Genomic DNA, 8,398 nt, shown 5'->3' with positions numbered 1-8,398 from the left:
GTAAACACCTGGAGGTGCAGTTGCAAGGCCAAACGGTAGAGCCTGAAACTGGAAATGCTGTTGTGACACAGCTAACCTGAGAAAACATTGGTGAGTTGAAGTAATTGGAATATGCAGGTATGCATCCTGGATATCCAGAGACACCATAAAATCCCCAGGTTCCATAGCCAGTATAACTGAGCATAGGGTTTCCATCTTGAACTTGGGTACGCTGAGAAATTTGTTCAGGGACCTGAGATTGAGAATAGGACAATAAGAACCGTTTGCCTTATGGACTAGAAAGAGGCTGGAACAATACCTTGTTCCCCTTTGGGACATCGGGACCGGTACAATAACTCCTGCCTGCAGCATGGATTGTACCACCTGTTGAATAGCCAAAGCCTGGTCTGCATTTTTCGGAAGCCCTGTGCAAAATAATTGATGAGGAAGCCTTCTGCGGAAGGAGACGGTGTACCCCAGGGAGGCCACTTCTCTCACCCAGGAATCCATGGTAGTCTGACACCAGTGCTGGGTGAACTGAATAAGTCAGCCTCCCACCTTGGGGACCCCCAGGAGGAAGCCCATCCTGTCAAGCGGAGGGCTTGTCACCAGGTTTGGCAGCCAGATGTCTGGTACTCCAAGGCTGCTTTTTAGGCCTGGCAGATTTCTTGGCAGTGGATGGCCTGGAAAAGGACTGAGTTCTAGCCTTATCTGGGGCCCGATAGGTCCGAAAGGACGGAGTCTGAGCCCCTGAAGAAGCTAGAGACGAAGGTAGACAAGCCGACTTAGCTGCTGCTAAGGTATTCATGATCTTGTACAAATCAGGGCCATCAAGACTTTACCATCATAAGGCAAACATTCCAATCCCTTCTTGGATTCCGCATCAGCTCTCCAAGAATGGAGCCACAGAGAGCGGCGAACCACAATGGCCACCAAAAGAAACCCTGGCATTTAGTAGGCCAATATCCAAAGCTGCCTCATTTATATAGGTAGCAGAATCTCGGAGATTTCCTACCAGATTCAGCTGTTCACTGGTAGCATTAGAGGCTAAGGATGTTTCAAGGTTATTAGCCCAACATTCCATTGCCTGAGCCACCCAGCAAATGGCCATAGCTGGTCTGCATGCAGCCTCCGAAACGGAATAAACAGATTTAAGGCATACCTCTACCTTCCTATCTGTAACATCCTTCAGGAACGACATGGAAGGCACAGGAAGCGTTGCGCTTCTTACCAAGCGCGTGACATGAGAATCCACCACCAGTGGAGTCTCCCATTTGGAAAAATAATTCTCAGCAAAAGGGTAAGCAGAGACTAGATGCTTCTGCAGTTGATACTGCTTTCCAGGAGTTTTCCAAGCTACTTCAAAGTGATTCACCAATTGGTCAGACAATGGGAATGTAGCCTGTGTCACCTTTTCTTCCATGAAATATGCATGCCTAGATTTAGGCGCAAGAGGCTCATACTCCTCAATGATTAGAGCTGCCTTTACAGCTTGTATTAGCCCTGGAATATATATTTTAGAGTTGAACCCTGCCTCCAGAGGAGACTCATCCAGAAGCAGTCCATCATCAGATGACACATGATCATCATCATCCCATACAGTAGATTGCGACGATAGCAAGACCCTTTTAGCTGGCTGCTGATAGGTGAATCATTCTGACGTACCTCAGTCGCACCCTGCAATACACCAGGAACTGTATTAACCCATTGAGGGGGCAACACCTGTGAAGGTGTAGGTGGTTGCAGCAGGTTTTGCACTGGCAAAAGGTACTGTTATTGAAAACTGAACTGTGGACACAGGGCTGCCATCAGAAATGGTGGGGCCCGGTACTGACAAATTAGGCAGGGCCCCCCTCGCCCTGCGATATTGGGCAGAAGTGGGCAGAGCTATGGATGTGGGTGGAGCTACTTTGGGGGTGAGAGACAGGGAGGGCTGAACCTATTGGGGGCACAGATTAATCGTTCGTAAATTCTGTTATATTATTTGCTGTGCTGACATTTTTATTTGCATGTTTTTAATTCAATATATCTAAGCACAAGATGCTTTGTGTGTGTGTGTATGTATATATATATATATATATAAAACATACATACACAAACAAACAGAGCCGTAACTAGACTTTTTGGTGGTGCTTAGCTATATTAAATTAAAAGAATGGAAGTGACAGCACAGCAAGTAATATAACAGCACTACCCACATTTATGTGTGTGATTTTATATATATTTATACACACACACTATATATATATATATATATATATATATATATAGTATACACACACTATATATATACTGTGTGTATATATATATATATATATATATATATATACATACATACACTGTATGTATATATATATATATATATATATATTTATATATAAATACTGTATATAATACATAAAGTAGGCACTCCCTCCCTACAACAGAGCCCAAACTTACCTGGACACTCTGCCATCTTCGTGACTCTGGGAGCTCAGAGGACAACCAGCGCAGAGTGATGTGCGGTACCGCCTGTCACTGGTGGAATGCACCAGCATCTGCCAGAGAAGAAGAGTCTCGGTGGCATTTAATACATGGAGCCGGTCGCAAGCCAATCACAACTCGTTGAACGGCAGCCAACCAAACAGCAGCTGCCACTGCTGATTGGCTGGATGTTGTTCCATGAGCTGTGATTGGCTCGCGGAACTGCAGCCAATCAACAGCGGCTGCTGCTGATTGGCTGGCTGCCGTTCCTCGAGCTGCTGTGATTGGCTTGCGGCCGGCTCTATGTACTAAATGCCACCAAGTCTCTTTAGTTCTTTGGCTGCCCCCGGTGCATTCCAGCAGTGATGTGCAGTACCGCACATCACTGCATTTCACACCACCGCTACCCGGGCCCCCTCTCTCTCCGGGCCCGGAGTCCCCGCAGTCCCCCCCCAGATGGCGGCCCTGTGTGGACACATAGGAGGGCCTGCTAAATGCCCCACAATGGTTGTTAGTGCTTTTGCAAAGCACTCCCATGGCGGCTCCTGTTGAGCGACAGAAGCCTCAGAAGGACTCGGGGCAGTGTAACACTGGAAACATAACTCCTCAGAGGCTATGTCCCCTGCCCCTAACACTTGTGTACGTTTTCTACAGAGCAGTTTAATAGGGGCTAAATTAGTCATATCACTCTCACTGCCAGACATAGTGAAGAGGATCACTTAATAACTGAGACTGCATCAGAGACTGCATCTCAGCTTGTGACTTATGCCACACCCACACAACACCAGTGCTATGGCCCATAATAGGTACAGGGATAGCAAAAAAGAATGAGTTTTTAGCAAAGAAAACAGACTGCGCTAGCATACAGTTGCAAACAAATACAGAAAACGACAATATATGCACTTAATGGCACTTCCTTAAGTCAACTACAAAGACTTATGGCCAAATGTAATAGGGTGAGAGTTTAGAAAATGTGAGAGTTTTCTCACACTTTTTAAACTCGGCCAATGTCAGAGTCTGAGAACATGCAAACTCGCATGTTTTTCAGACTCAGAAAACTATCAAGATTTAAACTCTCGTCCAGATGTTTTCCCATTTTGAAGATACAACTCGACCAATGTAATAGTTTGAGGGTTTACTGCTAAACTCACATTTTCTAAACGCCCACCCTATTACATTTGGCCCCTTGCGTCTAGTAGGTCAAAGTGCTACATACACTGACCACCAAAAATAGGAGAGGTATGTAGGGGGACCCGTACTCTGCACCGCCTGTCGAGATTAGTGACACACAGCCAGGAAAATGACCATCGAAGAACTCATGGGGAGGTGGAGCCGGAAGCAGGAAGCTATCACAGATCAAGCCAGACCGCACTGGAAAGGCATGCTGAGTAGCGTCCGGCCACAGTCTAGGGATCCTCAGGGGTCCCTGCTAGCCAAGACCCCTGAGAGACACGGATCAGTACCAGCATCTCAGCACCAGTGGGGTGATGATGTGGCAGTGCGAACTTCCACTGGACTGTTCGCGCTGACCGCAATTATAAAAAACTTCACATTTTCAGGGGCTGTTAGCAACAGCCCCACTGTGATACAGTGACCTGACTCTGGCCGGGTACCAAACGAAATTTAGGAGCCTCTGGCCCGGGGATGGGGTATAGAGGGAGGCCCCGTTGCATTAAAAAATTTGACTGCGTGGTGCCCAGATGTCTTCACCATCACCTATACCCAAGGTTTCCTGTGGACCTTCTATGGACCCTGAAGTAGAAATTTTATTACACAAGGAGAGTCATTGGATAGATGATTTGGGCACTTTAGCACCCAAAGGGCTTAATGAGTCATTGGGTCTTCAGTGTTTCTTATAGCCTGAGATAGCTTTCTCTGACATTTACTACTTATTGTCTTCCTATTTGTGTTATTTTTGAAGTCTTTGTCTTCCTCCCCATCCACACCAATCTGTCTTCCTCAATCCCTACTGCTGTGTGGTCTCCGAACTATGGTAGTCTGTGTTCTCTCATCCGCACCAATCTGTCTTTCTCCATCTGCACCGCCCTGCATCCGTGCCACTCTGTTTCCTTCTGCATCACTGCCTTCCCCTAAGCCATGCTGCTGTCTTCCTTTGCTCTGTGGCACTCTTTCTTCCTCCATCTGCACCTCTGTCCCTCCCAACTGTTCAACTCTGTCTCCTCCCCCCACTCCCACTACTCTGTCTTCCTACCCATCCACACTAATCTGTCTTCCCCAATCCCTACTGTTGTGTGCTCCTATTTGTGCTAGTCTTTATTCCCTTATCTGCACCAATCTGTCTTTGCCCATCTGCACTGCAGCTTTCCCATGCCGCTCTCTACCCTCATCCACGTCGCTGTCCCCCCAAACCGTGCCACTCTGTTTCCTCCCATCTGCAACACTGTTTTCCACCCATCTGCATTACTTTGGCTACCCCCCCTCTGTACTGCTTAACCGTCCCTCTTCTGCACACCTTTGTGTCTCACCTATAAACGCTGCTGTGTCCCCTCTCCCCATCCACACCATTTTTATCCCATCTGCACAGCTCTATTTTCTGCTTTGACCGCATTTGCATAGAGTGCATGTGTGTATTCCAAAGGGCACACAATTCTGTGAATTAGCAGCTCCACCATTTTGTGAGCGACAACAATCTCATTCTGTGAGAGTGCTGAATCTGCAGTTAACCGCAGGGTGTGATGGCATACCATATCTGTATTGCTCAAGGAACACATCCATTAAGGCGTCAGCATTAATGATCGTAATTTCATTGCTTTTTGGAGTTTGAGTGGCAGAAAATTAATAGGTTTTGTGAATGTCTAAACAGCCTTAATGGGACATGTGAAACCGTAAGGTTTTTTGTCTATGGAATTTCATAGCTTTTTTAAAATGTATTAACTATCAGGGTTTGAAAGAGCAAACCAGGCCACCTGCAGGGGAGAAGGGCAACAAAATGGTACACTAACGCAGGTGGAAGAGGGGACAGCACACAGAAGGTTGGTTTGGGAGGTGCAGAATGGGAGAAGGCTGTAGGTGTGTGGGGTAGCGGCAGCAGCGGTGGTGCAGAGCATTGGCAGCGGTGCAGTGCAAATGGGGCATCAGTGGGTGAAAGAGGGCTCACTGGTAGAGCGTATGCACCTGAGAAAATCAAATCAATAAGCCACACATGGACGAATGCAGCAGTGAGATCCATCTACGCATCTATGCTAAAAATTGAATGTGTAAAAAAAAAAAAAAAGAAGAGGCGTAGCCCCGCCACCACAGAGGACAACCAGCTCCGGGCTTTGGAGCCCCAGTACTGGTTGTGCTAAATACAGGGGGCAAATGACATAGGGGTCCCCCGTATTAAGCACAACTAGCACCAGGCATTTCAGAACCAGTCCTGGTTGCCAAAATACGGGGGACAAATGATGTAGGGGTCCCCCCATACTTAGCGCAACCAGCACTGGGCTGAGCCAGTCCTAGTTCTGTAAATACAGGAGGAAGAAATGCGTAGGCCCCCAGAACCAGCACCAGACCCTTTCTAGCAGGGGGGTGATGCCACAGTCAGGGGAGACCTTTCACCAGGCCCCCAGCCGAAGCATCACCCCTGACTGCTAGTCAGTCCAGGCCGGAGATCCCTGGGGAGTTGGGGACCCCCCATTAAAGGGGTCCACCTCTCCAGGGCACCCCAGGCCCAGACTGATAGCTCGGGGCTATCCCCAGCACCCCTGGCCGGTAGGTGCTGGGTTGATTTATGTTGTGTGGTGCATATGAATACATATTGTCTTTTGCAGTAGTACTGCAGTTCCCACGATGCATCCCCCGCATACTGGCACATGGAGAACCACAAGTACCAGCAGGCAGGGCACTAAGGGCCGGTATGCAATTGGGAAGCCGACTGCCTAAATACCGGCAGCAGGCTTCCCGACTGTCATATCCTGGCAAGTGTGAAATGCCGGGTGTGTAGATGTAGACGCCCGGCATTTCCCCAACGCTGGGAGACCGGCGCCCGGCATCCCGATCGTAGGGATGCCGGGCGCTGCGAGCGGACAGCCACAGGGGGGAGGGTTTAGGTTTAGGGCTCCCGGGGGGGACTTAGGGTTAGGCACCCCCGGGGGGGACTTAGGGTTAGGCAGCGGGGGAAGGGGGTGGTTAGGGTTAGGCACTTGGGGGGGAGGTTAGAGTAAGGCACCCCTAAGGAGGGTTAGGGGGGTTAGGTTAGTAGATACTCACCTATCCACGATCGGGATTTCCAGCGCTGTCGGGCTTCCGCTGCTCGGAACTCTGCTGATGTCGTGCTGCCGCTGCCGGGAATCGAACCGCCATGCGGGCCGGCGGTATTTCATACTGATTCCCTAAGGGCCTGCTGGTACCTATAGTACCCCTGCAAAAGAAATATTAAAATAAAACAGATAGACACCGTTTTTTTTAATATTTTATTTAGCGGAGCCTTCATCTGGGGGGCGGCAGCCTTAAGCTCTTTAACATGGCTGCCGCTCCCCCAGGACTCCCTAAACCAATTCTAAAAAGCCCAATAAAAAAAGCCCAATTTATGGGGGTGTCTCTTTGTCCTCACTGTCTACTTGCCAACTTCCTTTATTCCCCCTCTTCTCTAACCTAAATATTTTAGTATATGCACAGCCTTATCTGCCAATATTGCTTTTCTCCCTCTACACCAGCCTCCATATTTTTACCTCCTCCCTCTTTTCATACCTCATTCCCTTGCCAGTCTTCAGCTGGGTACACTTGCCGATGTGTGTGTCCAGCGATGCGACACCCGACCACGCAATATATATCGGGCGGTCAATATATACTGCATGATGCAGTGACCAAACGTCCAATATGTTGGGCACCGGCTCTATCCACGACCTCGATGGACGACCCGCAGGAGTGCGCATGGTCACGCATAGTGGGTACACACTGGCCGATTTGGACGATATGACAGCCCAATCTGCAGGATCAGGCAACATATCGTCTAGTGTGTACCCACCTTTTCTTTACCTGACTCTTCTTCTTTGCATTTCTTTCACCCCTCTTCTTTACCTCCTTCATTCATGTCACCTGTCTAATTCCATTATCCCCTCTATTTAACAGCCTCAGTAATTTTAACTTACCCCCATGTACCTGCCTCATTTCTGTCATCTAGTTTACCTCTCCTTCATGCCTACCCCCTCCAACTTCACCTTGTCCACTGGTTACTGCCGTCTATTCCCCAGACACAACCTCCCCCCCCCTCCCTTACACACACACATTTACTTACCTCCAGGGGTGCTCAAAAATTAGCAACCTTAAAAAAAACAAGCCCAAAAACAAGCAACTTGCAAAAAAAAACAAGCAATTTGCAAAAATAACAAGCCCAATTCTGCTTGTTATAAGCTGACTTGGCAACTATGACGCCAATTTGCGCTGGTTTAAATATTTAAGTATTTAAGCCAGCCGAGGGGGCGGGGCAATGACGTAGCAAGCAGTGATTGGCTCATGGCGGCCATCTTTGAATTTCAAAAATGGCGCAGAGGCGCCATTTTTGAAATGGGCACGCTCGGTTCTCACCATTGAGTTCAATGGTGAGAACCGCTCATTGGCTGAGAGGCGGAAGGCTAGCCTCTCTCAGCCAATGAGCGCTCCGCACCGGGATTTCTGGACTGAAATCCAGCAGCGGAGCTGTCATTCGGGTAGTAGTCTTCTTAGAGAACACTACTAATGTTCATTTTTTTTTTTTTGCCAAGACCCAGGATTTGCCTACTTTGGAACAAAGAGGACAGATCCACGCATAGGAGGAGGTGAGTATGACATTTTTTTATTACAGGTAATCCACTGGATTGTCTGCTGGAGAAGAGGACAGATTGGCTTCGGGGATACTAGGTGAGTATGTGAGATAGTGTATGCATGTTTGAGTACATGTGTTTGTGCATGTATGTTTTAATAAAATTATATTTTTCAACAGTGCATGTGTTGTGTTTTTTTAATATTGCTTTTG

The sequence above is a fragment of the Taudactylus pleione genome, unplaced genomic scaffold, assembly GCF_031769625.1.
Source record: "Taudactylus pleione unplaced genomic scaffold, aTauple2 ptg001437l, whole genome shotgun sequence".
Classification (NCBI taxonomy): Eukaryota; Metazoa; Chordata; class Amphibia; order Anura; family Myobatrachidae; genus Taudactylus; species Taudactylus pleione.
This window is presented reverse-complemented; position numbering follows the sequence as displayed.